The 16809-nt window shown below is 40.9% G+C and overlaps 1 protein-coding gene across 1 annotated transcript in view; it reads left to right on the top strand.

The window, feature by feature from the left end:
* Positions 1-16809, top strand: part of ANGPT1 (angiopoietin 1) — a 1835232-nt gene that overhangs the window by 1334569 nt on the left and 483854 nt on the right. The window lies entirely within an intron of this gene.

Raw genomic sequence — 16809 nt, 5'->3', positions numbered from 1 at the left:
GTAGGCAAACTACTCTACAAGCACTCCCTTGCCCATGCTTGGAACAAACTTCCCTTTGACGTACATTCAATCTCCCACACCTCACACTTTAAAAATGAACTAAAAGCTTATTTTCTCAATTCCAGAACCTGCCCTTGCTATGACCCTACCTAGTCTTCCTTCCCTTTATGTAACCTCAAAAGGACCATACTTAGTACCTCATTACACCTCTCTCTCCAATGTGTCTACTATGCATTTGCACAATTTTATACAAACAAAAAATGTTTATTGTTGACCTATTGAACCATATCAAAATTGTTACTTAGCTTCTTTTTAATGCAACTTTAACTTTATGCATGTAACCCAACATATGTGAATCATTTTGCTATAACTGCTATTATATCAATATTGTTTAAAATTGTACTTGTTTTTAAAATGTATTACTGGAGCTTTTCTCCTCGAGTCTCCACTGAAAATGGGCCACAAGCCCAGTTGGACAAACCCCGTTAGCAAATGTCAATAAATAAATAAATAAATAAATAGTTTATAGTCTGTCTTTACATAACTAGTGTGCATTTGCATGAAGTATGCTACAATCTTTACTCTTTGTTTCTCTCTGGGTGGTTTATCTGTAAAACCAAGTTAAAACTCTTCCAAATTTTGCAGAATGTCCCCAATGTTTGCTTCATCTTGATCTGTTCCTAACAGAATTTAGGGTCAACTGTCCACATAAATTACCAAATCCCAAACTACTGGGCCAGCCCTTAGCGGTGTGTTGTCAATGTCATACTCAACTTTCCAAAGGAGATGTTAATGCAGTTTTGACATTTAGCTTTAGCCCATGATTGTGGCACTAGTTATTTGTTTGGAACAAGACTTTCTGTAGTATGGTTTGTCTTTTGGGGATTTTATCAATGATCCTAGCTTGGTCCTTGCTGGCCAGTATTTTGTTTCATTTCATGATAATTACTAAAAGCAGTTGTCATTGAGGAGGTGGTGTTAGAAAAACATTCTCCATGGGGGGGGGTTAAAAATTCTGTTCTGGGTGTAAAATATGCTAGGTACACCACTGATTGGCACTGTCAATCATTTCCCCTCATGCCTTGTACCCAAGGCAGCTCCCTCTTTACCCCACCCTAGGTATGTCTCAGTTACCTGACTCCTTCCTTCCTAGACAAACTCTTATGCAAGGGAACCACTATCACTATCTCCCAATTTTCTGGAATCCCTAGAGATACCAAGGAAATGTTTATTTAAAACCTTACTTTCTTAAATGCTTAAACAATTTTTGATGAGGATTAAAGAAAACATGCTGATGGTCAGCACTGGTAACTCCACATATTGTAATTGTGAAATGACTGACTTGTATGTTTTTCATGTTTAATCCATTTTAAATGATAATGTTATTTTTCATTTTGTTTTCAAAATATTTGTAATTCACCTTAAGCCTACAAGATGCCTGCATACATGAATATGTGTGTGTGCACACTTCCATATGTATGTGTGCGTGTACATGTGTGTGTTTGTATGTATATAATAATTAATTCAATTTTGATCATCTGGGCTGCAGTCATATATTTATCCCCCTATGCCAGTGGAGGGGGTGGTCACAGCTTTTAAGATTTGGTATAATGAAAATTCTTTCTTTTGTTAGTTTTTGTGGGTTCAGAGTCTGAAATTAATTGAGGCAGTGTCATTGCAGCTGGCCTGATTAACATCCCTGCCATGAGATTCAGACAGGGTGTGGGCAAAGTCGCAGCTAGCCATCCTCTGTTCATGCAATGAGCCCCAGGGCTCATTAATACTGAAAAGTGATGGAAATCAGTGTTAGTAGTTGAGTTTGTTAAATATGCCACTAATGTCTGCAGCAAATTTTGTGGTAACAGCACATAGTACTTGAGTACAGGCACATGTGAAGATGAGCAGAAGCAGTGCTCATCCTTTGTGCAAATCCCTCATTGATGTTCTGCAAATTCCAACATGTGCAGTAGTGGCTAGAAGTGCTTTAGAAGCCTTAAAAGGCCATGATTCAGATATGTTCATCTATTTATTTAACCAAATTAAAGGGTGGAAATGGAAGTAAAGGGAAGAGATAAAAACGGGAAACAGGTCGAGAGTGGAACAGAAGGTTAAAACCTAAGCAATGAGCAGGATAGAGGAGGGTATGGTAGGGGTAATTTTTTTTTGGTCAGGTGCCCATTTTTTGGGATGGTGGCCTAATGGTTAAGGTGTTTGCCTTACAAACACAAGGTGCAGGGTTTGAATCTCACAAGGGATAACTGGCTAGGCTTAAAATGGCTCACAAGGGCAGTTAGCTTAGTACTAACCTATGAACCTATGAAGAAGATAAGTTGAGGAAAGAAGGAAGGAAGGAAGGAAAGGGAGTAAGAGGACACTAAGAGGGTTATGATAGCTTACAGGAGCACACAAACAAACATAGAAGACAAACAAGTCCAACAGGCTGTGTACTAGCACAATGAGGAAGTGGAAGCACAATGTTGAAGGAAATGTTAGAAGAACAATGATAATAGCCTGAACATTGACCTCCATGTGTCCACAGTGGTGAGGAAATCTTTTTATGTGGCACAGCTTATAAGTAAGGGTATGGCATCCAGATCCTAGATAATTATAGTCCTGATGTACTCAGCTCTCATTAGACCAATAATTGAGTACAGTGCACCATTTGGCATGTACTTGACTAGGCACTTACAGCAGCTGGATTGACCTCAGATGTTCCTTACAAAGCAAATACAGGGTATAAACAATATGAACTATGCTGCTAGATTAAAAATTCTATCCCTTTACAATGTCTCCTACTGACTATTAACTGGTAACTTATGCCTGTCTTACAAGGCACTCACAAATCCAAACCTGATAGAGCTGATACACATCCGCAAGTCGAACAGCACAAGGGACACCCAATGTAGGGATCTAAACTTAGTCAGTGACTCAAACAAAATATGCTGGACACTGATATCTGTCTCAGAGACTGCCCCTTTCTTGGAACAAGCTTCCTAGTCACATTAACACAGCCCTTCCCTGGTCCTCTTCAATTTAGATCAATGGATGGTGAATCATAAATTCACAACTGGGGTACTACCTATGTCACTTATGGGCAGAGGCAATCCATATGATGCTCAGTGCACAAGCACAAATCCATGCCATCCTCTTGCCCCTAGGGACCATATATTGGGTAAAATGACTAGCCTTGTAACAGTCCTTAAGCCTTTAGCCTAGTAATCTCCTGTGAACCTATGAACCTATGATAATGATGAGGTGGAGGATTGGGCAACAAACATGGGTCGGCATATACAAAAAAAGGGATGGAAACACCACGATGGAGGGTAGGACAGGGTTGTGCAGCTGCTGTCCTTGCCAACCGTCACCCAGTGGGGACTTACTTACCACTCTGGGTTCCTTCACCACTGGGCCCTTAATATGTGGAATTATTTGGACAACCTACCTGAAGGCTGTTGCCCAACAGACTGCAGTGGAATATCTTAGAAACATGTACCTATAAAAGAGAAAGTACTGCTCAGACATACATTTCCCATGCAGATATTATAATCAAAGAAACTTCAAACACACATCCCAAATAACAGTATACAAGCAAGTGTGGGAATGGAACCCAGATATATCATCAACAGAACCCACAATACAAAAACCTTGATATGTTGAGCTACATTTATGACATGGGCAAGGGTTGCAGTCAAACAGACAATACCATCAGACAAAGTATATTGACAAAGAGTCTGTGATACGATGAAAAAAGAAAAAAAAAAATATATATATATATATATATCTCATACGTACGTATTTCTCACTTCCAATGTTGAAGATGTGGTAATGAAACAGACACCTCAGTTTACAAACTATATCACAATATATGTAGAAGGGGGGGGATTGAACCCACTGCCATGATCACCATGTGATAGTAAAGCCTTAACATCTTAAGCTACTTCTCCAGTTATACAGTGACATGCACAAACACAGACAGTAATATAGTCTGGAAGTTAGGAAGTATATACAGAAGTGGCAGTAATATCCAGAACTTCATCGATACAACACAGACAAGGATACTCACCCTCATGCTCTCTCAGGTACTCTGTCCTCCTCATTTTTTGCTTATTCTTCTCTAACCTCATCCTTCTGTCAGCCTAGGAGATTGACATTTTGATGCTTTATGTCATTATAATGGTGATGGCACTGCTTCAGGATGCTAGTGGCACAGGTGGCTGCCTGAGCCAAACTGTTCCAGGCCTTAGTTTTATACTGAGGCCCTTTGTAGCACTTCTGCAAAGACCTCTGGCTTCAATCCATATGGAAGAAGTTTAGAAAGATTTTAATCTCCTCCACATACCACCTCTGCGCTCTAAAGGGAGAACTAGCTTCTCCTTCTCCAGTGATGATGGCTCACCTAAAAGAAGCAGTGAAAAATAGCAGATACTTCACACCATACCCATTCTCATGCATGCCATCTACTGTGCAATGATGGACATTTCATTTGCATGGCAGATGGCAGGCTAGGTTAAAATACATACTGTATTATAATAGATCATAATGGTACTTTAAAGTGTGAAACATGGGAGCCCTGCATGCCTTTATATGCTGTTAGGAAAGCAGGCATTACAGTGATTCCTTTTCTGTAAGGTTATATGTGGAATTACAAATCTCTCCTTAGAGGCTTGGACGTCAGTCCTGTAGTGACAGCAACTGACACAGAAATACTAAGCCTCTGGTATTCGGGCCAACTGAGGGCCACCCTGGTAGGGATAACCCAAATTTGATGACTGCAACAGTGAATACACTTGAACATCTACATTTATGGCAAGTGTACACAACTGTACTTTGTATTTACCTACATAATAGAATAGTTTAGCCAATACGTTCACATGTTATTAAAAGGTGTATTCAGAAGGGGACTGCAAGTGTAAATTAGTTGAAGGATTATTGAGCATAATGGGGAACACACCCATTAGCACATGCTCAGAGAACAATTCAATACATTTTATTCAGACTTGTGCTATCAGTTTCAATAAAACCATTTGCTTGATGAATAGCTTACACATATATCTCATGTGCAGAAAATCTTTTTGACCAAGAGAGAAAACAGTCTTGTTACTTTGATGAGTTGCAATGTTGTGGGTGTTGCACACTGGTGGTGTAAGGGATTATTAGGGCCACTCATGAACAGTATGTTAATACCAGGGTTTTCTATGCCTACAGACCAAGCTCTAAAAAACAGATTAAGCAGAAAAATACTGCAGACTCTACTGGAAAGAGCCCTCAGAAAACAAAGTTTCCCAGTTGCAGAGAAGCAACTGCTAATCCAGGCCCTCTAATTCCATGGCCAATGGCTGTTTGGGTTGATGCTGCAAACTGGGCCTGCTGGAAATGTGCCTGGAAAGATCTGGTGGTGGGCATTAATGTGGTTGGTGGCCAGGACTGTAGGTTCATAGGTTCATAGATTAGTACTAAGTTAACTGCCCTTGCTAGCCATTCTAAGCCTAGCCAATTATACCTTGTGAGGCTCAAACCCTGCACCTTGTGTTTGCAAGGCAAACACCTTAACCATTAGGCCACCCTCCCAACCCCTACTTATAAAATGGTGTGCTTGCAGCACCACAGATATTACACATGCCACTGAACAAAGAGCTGTTCACCTGACACAGGAAGGCAAGTCAAGGGGTGATGGGCCTTTGGTCAACAGCAGCAAAACCTTCACTTGGATGGCAAGTGCAAAGGCCCAAGTAAACTGAGTATATCAAATCAAATGGCCAGCACCAAATGGGGAATAAAATAACCCTTTATTATAAACAGACTAGTTTTGGCCTAAAGAAGCCTCTATAAATGTAAAACAAAATAAGTCCAAGCTAATCCTTTATAAATCCTTGAAGCACCACGCAGTATCCAACCACAGACAATAACTAATTAATAATTAATGAGATTTACAAAAAAACAATGAAAAAGTTTTTTTAAATTAAACCCTTCATCAAAAAAAACATAATGATCCAGTCAAGACTAAATATATTGCCAAAAAACAAAAATGATGCCTAAATTATTGAAAATTACAGATGTTTATTTAGACCCGGTGGAAATAGTCCACCAAGTCTGATTATCCAACCTTTTTTCCTTTTTAGTCAATATCTCATGCCATCTAGCTTTAATAAGTTTATGGCCACCTACTTTGTCAATAATCGTAAATCAGAAATTAGCATTACAATGCACAAGAGTATGCTTGTACAGAGCATTGGTAATAACTGTAGTTCTCATATTACTAAAATGTTCCGAAATGTGTAACTTCATGGGTCTGGACGTTTGTCCAATGTAGAATGCAGAGCAATTACAAACAGCCAAGTAAATAACCCAATCACTACTACAATTAGTCAAAGATTTAATTTCAAAAACCTGTGGCGTGTTCTTACTACTAAACTCCTTAGTTTTTACCACATATTTGCAAAAACTACAGTGACCACAAGGGAAATACCCCCTCAAAGTGGTACCATCCAAAGAACTTTGAGACCTAATACTGGGAAAAGAAGCACATTTATAAAAATTAAAGTAACCTCCTAAGGTGACCCCTCTTCAAAAAGAAAAAGCACACCTATCATCCAGTATTAGTCCAAGATATTCATCTGCTAATGAAATATCCCAATGTTTCTGTACAAGATTAACCAATCGCTGGGTATTTCTGCCCAAAGTAGTTATAAACCTAATCTTAGTATCATCCCTAAGATCATGATGATGGTACATCAACAATTTTTGTCTGGGCATTTTGTCAACTTAATTTTTAACTAATGATAAATGAGTTGGAGAATACCCACTTTCCATAACTCTAGCTGTTAGGTCAACATTATAGTGTAAGAAATCATCTTCCTTTGAGCAAATATGTTGAATATGCATGCATTGAGATTTTGGGATGTTTCTAATAATGTGCCTTGGATGACAGCTGGATGCATGTAACAAGGAATAAGAGTGAAAGGGTTTCCTGTATACAGAACTGGTAAGAGTATCATCCTCCTGTTTATTTACCATGACATCCAAAAATGAAATAGACTTCCTGTCATAATTAACTGTAAAATGGATCCCCCATTTGTTGTCATTAAGATACTCTAAAAATTCTTCCAAGTATGTAATATCTGATTTCCATGTCATCCAGCAGTCATCCAGGAAACACCTCCATATATCAATTTGATCCATGAAAATATTGTGATTATTATCATAAATCATAATATGCTCAAAATACCCCATCAATAGGTCAGCTTAAATGGGGGCAAAAGAGGCCCCCATGGCCATACCATTCATTTGGAGATAACAAGTGCCATTAAAGTAAAAGGCATTTTTAGTCAATACATGCTTGGTTAGACATAATAGGAAAGTATTGAACCTGGGGCTGTAGAAGGCTAACTCATTTAACCAAAATTCCAAGGCCTTCAAACCTGCCCAGTGAGGAATACTGGTGTATAAAGAAGTTACATCTAAAGTGCAGATGAGCCAGTCATCGTCCAATTGTGTATCACAAATGATAGTTAAAAATTCTGTGGTGTCTTTAATTCTTGCCCTCACAGCTGATAACAAGGGTTTAAGGTATTTAGTAAGATACACAGAAATGGGTTCAGTTAATGAACCCTTGCCTGAGACAATTAGATGCCCCAGGGGGTCATTCAATCTTTTATATACTTTAGGAAGTAAGTACACAAATTGTGGGACTGGCTCCTTTACCTTCAGATGATAACATGTTTTATCATCAACAATACCCTCATCAATAGCTATATCAAGAAATTTATCAGTCTCAACTTTAAACCGTGTGGTAGGGTCAATAGGCATGATAATATAAAATCTACCATGTTGAAGTTGTCTTTTAGCCTCAGCCATCATATTTAGACCAGTCCATAACTAGTATGGCCCCTCCTTTATCCACCTGTGTGAAGATTAGGTGAAGACAAATGAAGGCTGCCAGCCTAGCCAGATAGGATTTTATACATAATTCTGTTATTTGAAAATGTGAATGTTGAATTACAGACTTGTTTTCTTAATTGAAAGAAAATACTGTGAACTGTTGAAATACAAGCTTGTTTTCTTAAATGAAATGTTGAACTTAAAACAATGTAGAAACATTGCCCTCTGCTATAAAGAAAACTAAGACAAGCATTTCATGCATGTCCTTTGAAGTTAAAATTATTTCATGTGTGTCCCATTGAAGTTAAAATTTGGAGTGGATGAGTCTGGAGTGAAGCATTCTGCCTATTGTTTTAAGTTAAGGAATAATTACTAGAGTTTACATGTGGAATGTCTTTTGTTGATGTAGTTTCCTGCAGGTGCAAGATAACAAGAATGTAGTATCTTTCAGCCTGGGAACACCAGGAAAGTGTGAAATGATGTAATGGGAATCAGGACTGAAAATAGCAATTTAAACAGAGAATCAGAAGGCATTAAATATTTTTGTCTTGACCAGCCAACAGCACTGTCTTGCTCATATGTAAGGTATCTTAGACTAGTGATTTCTTTTAGAAATAGCTAGGAACTAGAAAGACTAGACTAAGTGTTTTTTCTGTGATGTCAGAACTGTACTGCTGAATTATTTTAAGTATTTCTGTTTGATTTCTGAACTCATGACTAGCACTGTGTAGTAGAAAGTATTGTCTTGTGGTTTTAATTATTTATTATTAAATATTTAACACCTTTCAACCGTGGTTGTTTTGTGTAGAGACAAGTTAAGCTCTAAGAGAAGTCACTCTAATAAGCTTTAACTGTTTAGTCATACTACCAATTGGATAATAATATTGTACAGTAATAACTGGATACCCTTTTAAGGGCCTTTGAGTAGCTGATACATATTAGCTGAGTGAAGGCAGGTGATACTACTGTGTAGTCTGGGTAATAGGGGCACAGCTGGAGAGTCTGTGTCAGCCTTCCCCAGAAGTGTCTGTGTGGTTGTATAAACTCTTATCTCAAAGTGTGTGTGTGTGTGTGTGTGTGTGTGTGTGTGTGTGTGTGTGTGTGTGTGTGTGTCTCAGCTACTTGGTAGGGACATGAAGCACTGGTTGGACAGAGAGGGTGCTGGAGATTTTAGCTTGCCCAACTGGCTGAGATTTGGACCATATAGCTGCGCCAGTGGGGAGTCTTATTGGGGACCTGGAGAGCAAGGGAGCGACCAGTCCCAGACTGACTGTGATCTCTGTGTGCTCTTAAGGGAAATTGCACTTTACTGTGTGTATTTGTTATCCTTTCCTCATATATGAGATGCCCTCTCTGGTGTTAGTGGTGAGGACTGAGGCTCCTTGACTGCTGGACCAGGGCACGGGCATCACATTTGTGGTGGCAGTGGTTGGGATATCCTCACATTTGTGTTTGGCAGCAGTGGGATATCCACATCACATATTAATTAGTTGGCAAATACTAATTGGCTTGTAGTGGTGTGGGTAGAGTGAATCGTGTAGCTTGTGTACAGTGAACTTTGAAGGTGTTTTTGTACTCTAAAACAGCCATGCAGTGAATACTCAGAGTTCAGATAATAATTGTTTTATTTCTTTTGTTAGTGTAGTTAGTCAGGGTGAGCAGGCAGCATGTCAGCAGAGGAGTATGGAAAGCTGACAAGGAGCCAGCTGGTGGAGATGTGCCAGGCTATGGGACTGGTGCATGGAAACCTGACTAAGGCAGACCTGATTGCAGCCTTGGTTACAGCTGCATCAGAAAACAGCAACAAGGAGGACAATCAGACTGGCAGTGGAGATATAATACCCTTGGAGAATGGACAGCTCAACCTTTCTGCAGTGAACTTAAAAATCCAGCTGGAGCTAAAGAGACTTGAGTTGAAGGCCAGGCATGTGAAATTAGAAGCAGCTGAGAGACTGAGGCATCTAGAGAGTGAGGAGAATGAGAAATGGCTATGCCTAGAAGCTGAGGAAAAACAGAGGCAGCATGAGAAGGAGATGCTGACTCTTCACCAGAGTCATGGAGATAATGGGGAAGGGAGTAATTGGACCCCAGAAGCATAAAAGGTCAGTAGATTTCTTCAGCAGTTTAAAGAGGGGGATAATTTTGATAGTTTCATTCATATGTTTGAGAGGGTATATAAAGAGTATGAAGTTGACCAAGGGCTCTGGGTATGGTTCCTGACTCCCTTACTCCATAGTAAAGTTGTAACTGTATTATCTAAAATGTCTGACATTGCATGTTTTGATTATACTGCTGTAAAAAATTGTCTATTAGAGTTTTTTATGCTAACACCTGAAACGTATAGGAAAAAGTTTCATGAGCATAGACACAAGGCAGATGAAACTGTGTGTGAATATATTTCTGAATTGAGCACTTATTTCCATAGGTGGGTGAGTGGATGTCAGGTCACCACTTTTGAAGGGCTGGCAGACCTTTCAGTGAGGGAACAAGCCCTTAGCACTTTGCCTGAGAATATGAGGATCTGGTTAGCTGATAGACAATGTGCTACTTCAGATGAGTTGGGGAAGAAAGGTGACCTATACTGGGCAAGCAGAGCAGCCCTACACAGGAAGGGGACCCCCCAGTACTGTTCATGCATCTAAAAGAACCCATGGTGGGCAGCACAGACTGACACAACAGAATCTGCCAGTAGCAGGGGAGCCCACTAGTCCAGGTACACATCCAGGAGCTAGGGTTAAATGTTTTGAATGCAACCATTGGGGCCATGTGGCATACAGGTGTCCATGGAGGCAAGGTGAGGAACAAAAGGTGAGGGAGCCAGTAAGTGGGAAAGACAAAATGCCAATAGCAGGTTGTCTTGAGACAACAGGGGTACTAAACTACCATCCTGCAGATGTCCTGAGAGGGAAGGATTTGGATGAAGCAGTACCATGTGCTTATGCAGTTACATGCAATCAGGCTAGGAGACAAGCATGTGGGTCTGGTAACCTGGGGGAGACCCAGACAGACTGCATACTTGCAGCCAAGACTGGTGAGGTGGTTACTTCAGGGAGTGAGCTATGCTGCAGCAGTGAGACTGAAGGTGAGCCACAGCTGTTTGTGGGTACTGATGTTCCCTTGGATAGAGTGACTGCAAAGGCAGAGGTGAGTAGTAGTACTCAAGCTGACAGTGAGGCACCACTGTCAGAGGATGCCAGACTTCCTGTGGAAGGGGAGCTGGGAAGGGCTACCAGGAGAGAGTTGAGACAGGCTCAGCTCTCAGACCCTACATTGCAAGTCCTGAGGCAGGTAGCTAGGGAGGCACCTGATTCTCAAGGAAAGGGGGAATCTATATACTGGGACAAAGGGTTACTATACAGAGAGTGAGGGAGGGCTAGAAGGTGAGAGAGTATAGCAGTTGGTAGAGCCTAGAGCCTACCATCTGGCACTTCTAGCCATAGCCCATGATATTGCCTTTGCAGGTCATATGGGCATAAAACATACAAAGAGGCATATTATGGAGAACTTCTATTGGCCTGGAATTCCCAGAGATGTAACAGGGTACTGCAGGACATGTGAGCAGTGCCAAAAGGTAGGCAAGGCAGGAGACAAGGTGAGAGCTCCTTTGATGCCTTTTCCTGTGATTGAGGAGCCATTTCATAGGGTAGCTATGGATATTGTGGGTCCTCTGAGTACCCCAAATTCCACAGGGAAAAAGTGTATCCTAGTGGTAGTGGATTATGCTACATGATACCCTGAGGCAGTGGCGTTGTTGTCCAGTGAGGCAGAAAAGGTGGCAAATGCTTTGTTAGAGATTTTCAGCAGGGTAGGTTTCCCAAAAGAAATACTGACTGACAGAGGTGCCAGTTTCATGTCAGACCTTTTGGCTTGTCTGTGGAAGTCCTGTGGGGTGAAGCACATGAAGACCACCCCCTACCGTCCCCAGACTAATGATCTTGTTGAAAGGTTAAACTCTACAATCAAGTCCATGCTATGGGCATTTGCAGATCAGTTTAAGAGGGAGTGGGACAAATATCTGCCCCATCTGTTGTTTGCTTACAGAGAAGTTCCCCAGGAATCCACACGTTTTTCACCCTTTGAGTTGCTGTATGGGCATAGGGTGAGGGACCCTCTAGATTTAATTTGAGATGAGTGGGAAGATGAGTGCGAGTCTCACAAAGAGTCTGTTGTGGCATACATCCTAAACCTCAGGACAAGGCTCGGGGAACTCAAAGGCTTGGCCCAGGAGAACCTGATAGAAGCCCAACAACAGAAAAAAGTATGGTATGACAGGAATGCTCAAGCTAGAGAGTATGCTGTTGGGCAGCAGGTAATGGTTCTCATTCCTGTCAGACACAACAAACTGCAAGCAGCTTGGAAGGGTCCCTACAAGGTGGTAAGAAAAGTAAGTGATGTTAACTATGTGGTGGAACTGCTAGTCAGATGGCAGGGGCACAAATTGTACCATGTTAACATGATGAAACCTCACCATGATAGGGAGGCCCTTGTGGTGAGCATTTGCAGTGGATTGCAGGAGGAGTCTGAGGGAGATCTGTGGACTGTTCTCCTCAGTGAGGCTCGGGCTGACACCTCAGTGGAAGGGGTAGCAATGTCCCAGCAGCTATCTCCTACCCACGTTCGAGAAATCCGAGCAGAATTTCAGGAATTTGGGGACATGTTCACTGGGAAACCAGGGTGCACCCACCTGATGCAGCACCAGGTGGACACAGGATCCCAAAGGCCCATTAGGCAGACCCCTTATAGAGTACCTGAGAGAGTCAAACAAACTCTGAGGGAGAAGGTACAGGAGATGTTGGAACTAGGGGTGATTCAAGAGTCCAACAGTCCCTGGGTTTCCGCAGTGGTGCTGGTGCCAAAGAGGGATGGCAGCACCAGGTTCTCTGTGGACTACAGGAAATTAAATAGTCACACAGAATCCGATGCTTACCCATGCCTAGGACAGATGTGGCCCTAGAGTAGCTGAGGGGGGGGCTAAATAACTTACAACCTTTGATCTTACCAAAGGTTACTGGCAGGTGCCCTTGACTCCCAGTGCTAGAGAGAAGTCAGCCTTTGTGACTTCTTTTGATTTGTATGAGTTCACAAAGATGCCCTTTGGGATGAAGAATGCCCCAGCAACTTTCCAGAGGCTGGTAGATTGTATCCTAGCAGGAGCAAGAGGGTTTGCACTTGCTTACCTAGATGATATTGCCATCTACAGCCATTCCTGGCCAGAGCACCTTCAGCATGTCAGGGAGGTGCTGGGCAGACTATTAAGCTGAGCAAATGTCAGGTGGGTATGGTGGAGGTCTCCTACCTAGGACATAGAGTGGGGAGTGGTAAGATAAGGCCAGAACCTGCCAAAGTGAAAGCCTTTCAGGCATGGCCTGCACCTGTTACCAAAACGCAGGTGAGAGGTATTTTTAGGGACAGCAGGGTAGTACAGATAGTTCATCCCCAGTTATATTACCATAGCTGCTCTCCTCACAGACCTGACAAGGAAGAACAGGCCAGATAAGGCAGTGTGGACCCCAGCATATTAGCAGGCATTCCAGATGCTTAGAGAAGCTTTTGGAAGGACCCTCTGTGTTAACCAGTCCAGATTACAGCAAAGAATTTGTTGTGCAGGTGGATACTTCAAACCATGGGGTGGGGACTGTACTTAGCCAGATTTCTTCAAAGGGGGAAGAGCACCCAATGGTTTATCTTAGTCTTATACTCCAACCCAGGGGGGTAATGCTATGCAGCTGTAGAAAATGAATGCCTAGCCATAGTGTGGGCATTGCAGAAACCTCAGCCTTATCTGTATGGAAGAAAATTCACTGTTATGACAGATCACAACCCCCCTAACATGGTTAAACAGAGCCAGCCAGCAAAATGCCAAGTTGCTAAGATGGAGCCTAGGGTTGCAAGCATATGATATGTTAGTACAGCACCGCAGTGGGAGTAGCAATGCCAATGCAGATAGGCTCTCAAGACAGGGAATGGGATAAGGTATACTCAGATAGACCTAACCCTCTCAAGCAGTGTTTCTCAAGGGTCACTTGAAAAACTAGCTTGAGTTTTCCAGGGGGGGAGATATGTGAAGATTTGGTGAAGATAGACGAAGGCTGCCAGCCTAGCCAGATAGGATTTTATACATAACTCTGTCATTTGTAAATGTGAATGCTGAATTACAGACTTGTTTTCTTAATTGAAAGACAATACTGTGAAATGTTGAAATCCAAGCTTGTTTTCTTAAATGAAAGAATATGCTGTGAAATGTTGAACTTAAAACAATGTAGCAACATTGCCCTCTGCTGTAAAGAAAGCTAATACAAGCATTTCATGCCTGTCCTTTGAAGTTAAAATTATTTCAGTGTGTTGCTTTGAAATTAGAATTTGTAGTTGATGAATCTGGAGTGAAGCATCCTGCCTATTGTTTTAACTTAAGGAATAATTACTAGAGTTTACATGTGGAATGTCTTTTATTGATGTAGTTTCCTGCAGGTGCAAGATAACAATAATGTAGTATATGTCAGCCTGGGAGCCCCAGGAAAGTGTTAAATGATGTAATGGGAATCAGGACAGAAAATAGCACTTTAAACAGAGAATCAGAAGGCATTAAGCATTTTTATCTTGACCATCTAACTCACAGCACTATATTGCTCATATGTAAGTTATCTTAGACTTGTGTTTTCCTTTAGAAATAGCTAGGAACTAGAAAGATTAGACTAAGTGTTTTTCTGTGATGAAACAACTGTACTACTGAATTATTATAAGTATTTCTGTGTGATCTCTGAACTCTTGACTAGCACTGTGTAGTAGAAAGTATTGTCTTGTGGTTTTAATTATTTATTATTCAATATTTTAAAACATTTCAACTATGGCTGTTTTGTGTAGAGATAAGTTAAGCTCAAAAAAGCCAGGAATGAAATTAAGGCCTTTATTCAATACATCATACAGGGAGGGCAGACTACTGGGGACAACAGCAGTCAGAAAGTGTGGTATTCTGTAGTGGAGACATGGCAAGATCTACCCCTAGCCCCAGTGGACAGAAAGGTACATACAGGGGAGTGGTTAGTTGTGCTCACTACAGAAATAGTTACTGTTTCCCTTGAGTTTGAGGTGTCAGTGGCCGCAATCCAGTGCATGTGCAGAGTCATCACGGAGACACAGGCTACAGCCATCACAGCCATGGTGAAGTTAGTAAGGATAATGCAGGGTGTGCAAGATGGCTAACAGTGCTGCATGCCCTGTATATACTACTGTTTTGAAAGTCACATACTGGAAAGTAACATGTCCTTTCAAACTCACCTGTCGGGTGTGAGGCGCCATCTACAAAGCCATTCCACAGCTGTCTCCACAGATGGTAGCCATTGTGGGTGTGGACATCCTAGATCACATTACAGCAGTGTTAACAATTCCATGAGCACACCTGTTGAAGAAGGTGTCTACACCATACCTCTCAATTATATCAGGTTTATTTATTTGTTGTTGAAGATTGAGTTCCATGGCATTATACCTCTCAACTTCATAGCACAAGAAAATCAAACAAAGCCAAAAGTAATGGGTGGATGAAGGCCCAAAAATAGGGACAAATTTTAAATAGTGCTCTTAAAACTTAGAAAGTTGTGGGAATAAAAGGTTTTATGTTTACAGCAGAGTAGATTTTCTGAAATAATTGTGACCTAGTGTAGTTCGGATAATCAAACATACTCTGAACCAAATAAAAAACTTCTAAAATAGTGTTTTTTCTGTATGCAGGGAATACACTTTTCAACCACTGAGCAATTTCAGTGGACAATAAAGAATATTTTTCACATACGAGCAGGCTACAAGCTCAAAAACACACACAAGTGAAAAACATACGATATTTACATATTCAGACTTTATGATTTTTTCCTAGTCAAAAACTTTGGAAGGCTGTGTTCAGATAATTGACGTTCGGATAATCGACTTTATGATTTTTCCTACTGAAAACTTTGGAAGGCTGCATTCAGTTAGGATAATTGACATTCTGATTATCAACTGTCTACTGTACATGCATATGAAGGATATGAAGTCTGAAACTCAAATGACTGTCATTATTCAGTGATTTCAGTCTTCAATGATTTGCCAGATAACCATAAATCATATGAGGAATAGGCAAAAATATGAGGCAAATATCTAGACATTCCGGAAAAATCTGGACAGTTGAGAGGTATGCCTTGTATGCTTCTTAACTTCTCTGCTCAAGAATTCTGGATAAAGCCAACAGTAATGGGGGAACAAAGGCACAAACTTATCCCTGGCATACCTCAAAACTTCTTTGCTCAAAAATACTGGAATGTAACAAAGGTATTGGGTAAACAATGGTCCAGACTCATGGACACTTTTTTAAATATTACCCTATTACCCTAATTAACTTAAAATCTTAATAAACAACAGGTTTTGCATCAATATGCATTTAACAATAAGTATAAAACTCTAATATATTGTCATTTTATGAGTGACAGGGCAAACATATGAGACAAAGTAAATAACATTACCTCTTCCTTACCAATGCAAATGATGATAACTGTGCCCTGCTTGTATAAATTGATACTTAGGTTGCCAGTGTTTAACGTTTACTATGGCCAGTGTATGCATGAGTAAGCACAGCATGGTGTTGGTTTTGGTTGCATCACTACAGTGTACCTCGTTTTCTCTGCTGTACTATATTCTGAAACAATTTGCATTGCCAGTGCAATGGCATACTGCATCTAGTTATGTCTCACAGGATTACCCTTGCTGCTTGTTTCTTCTCTGAATCCACTGGCTGACTCCACTTCCCTGTGTGTTGGAGACTGCTGTTACTGCAAATGCCGACCCTTCTATAAGTGTCTCCTAAGTATGATATTGTGGAACACTGCACATACTAAAAATATTTCAGTAGACGTACCAGGATCATATTGCTGGACACCACCAAATGAATCCATATAATGAAAGTGT

Source organism: Protopterus annectens, chromosome 3.part0 (assembly GCF_019279795.1).
Source record: "Protopterus annectens isolate FY-2018-M chromosome 3.part0, PAN1.0, whole genome shotgun sequence".
Classification (NCBI taxonomy): domain Eukaryota; kingdom Metazoa; phylum Chordata; order Ceratodontiformes; family Protopteridae; genus Protopterus; species Protopterus annectens.
This window is presented reverse-complemented; position numbering and strand designations above follow the sequence as displayed.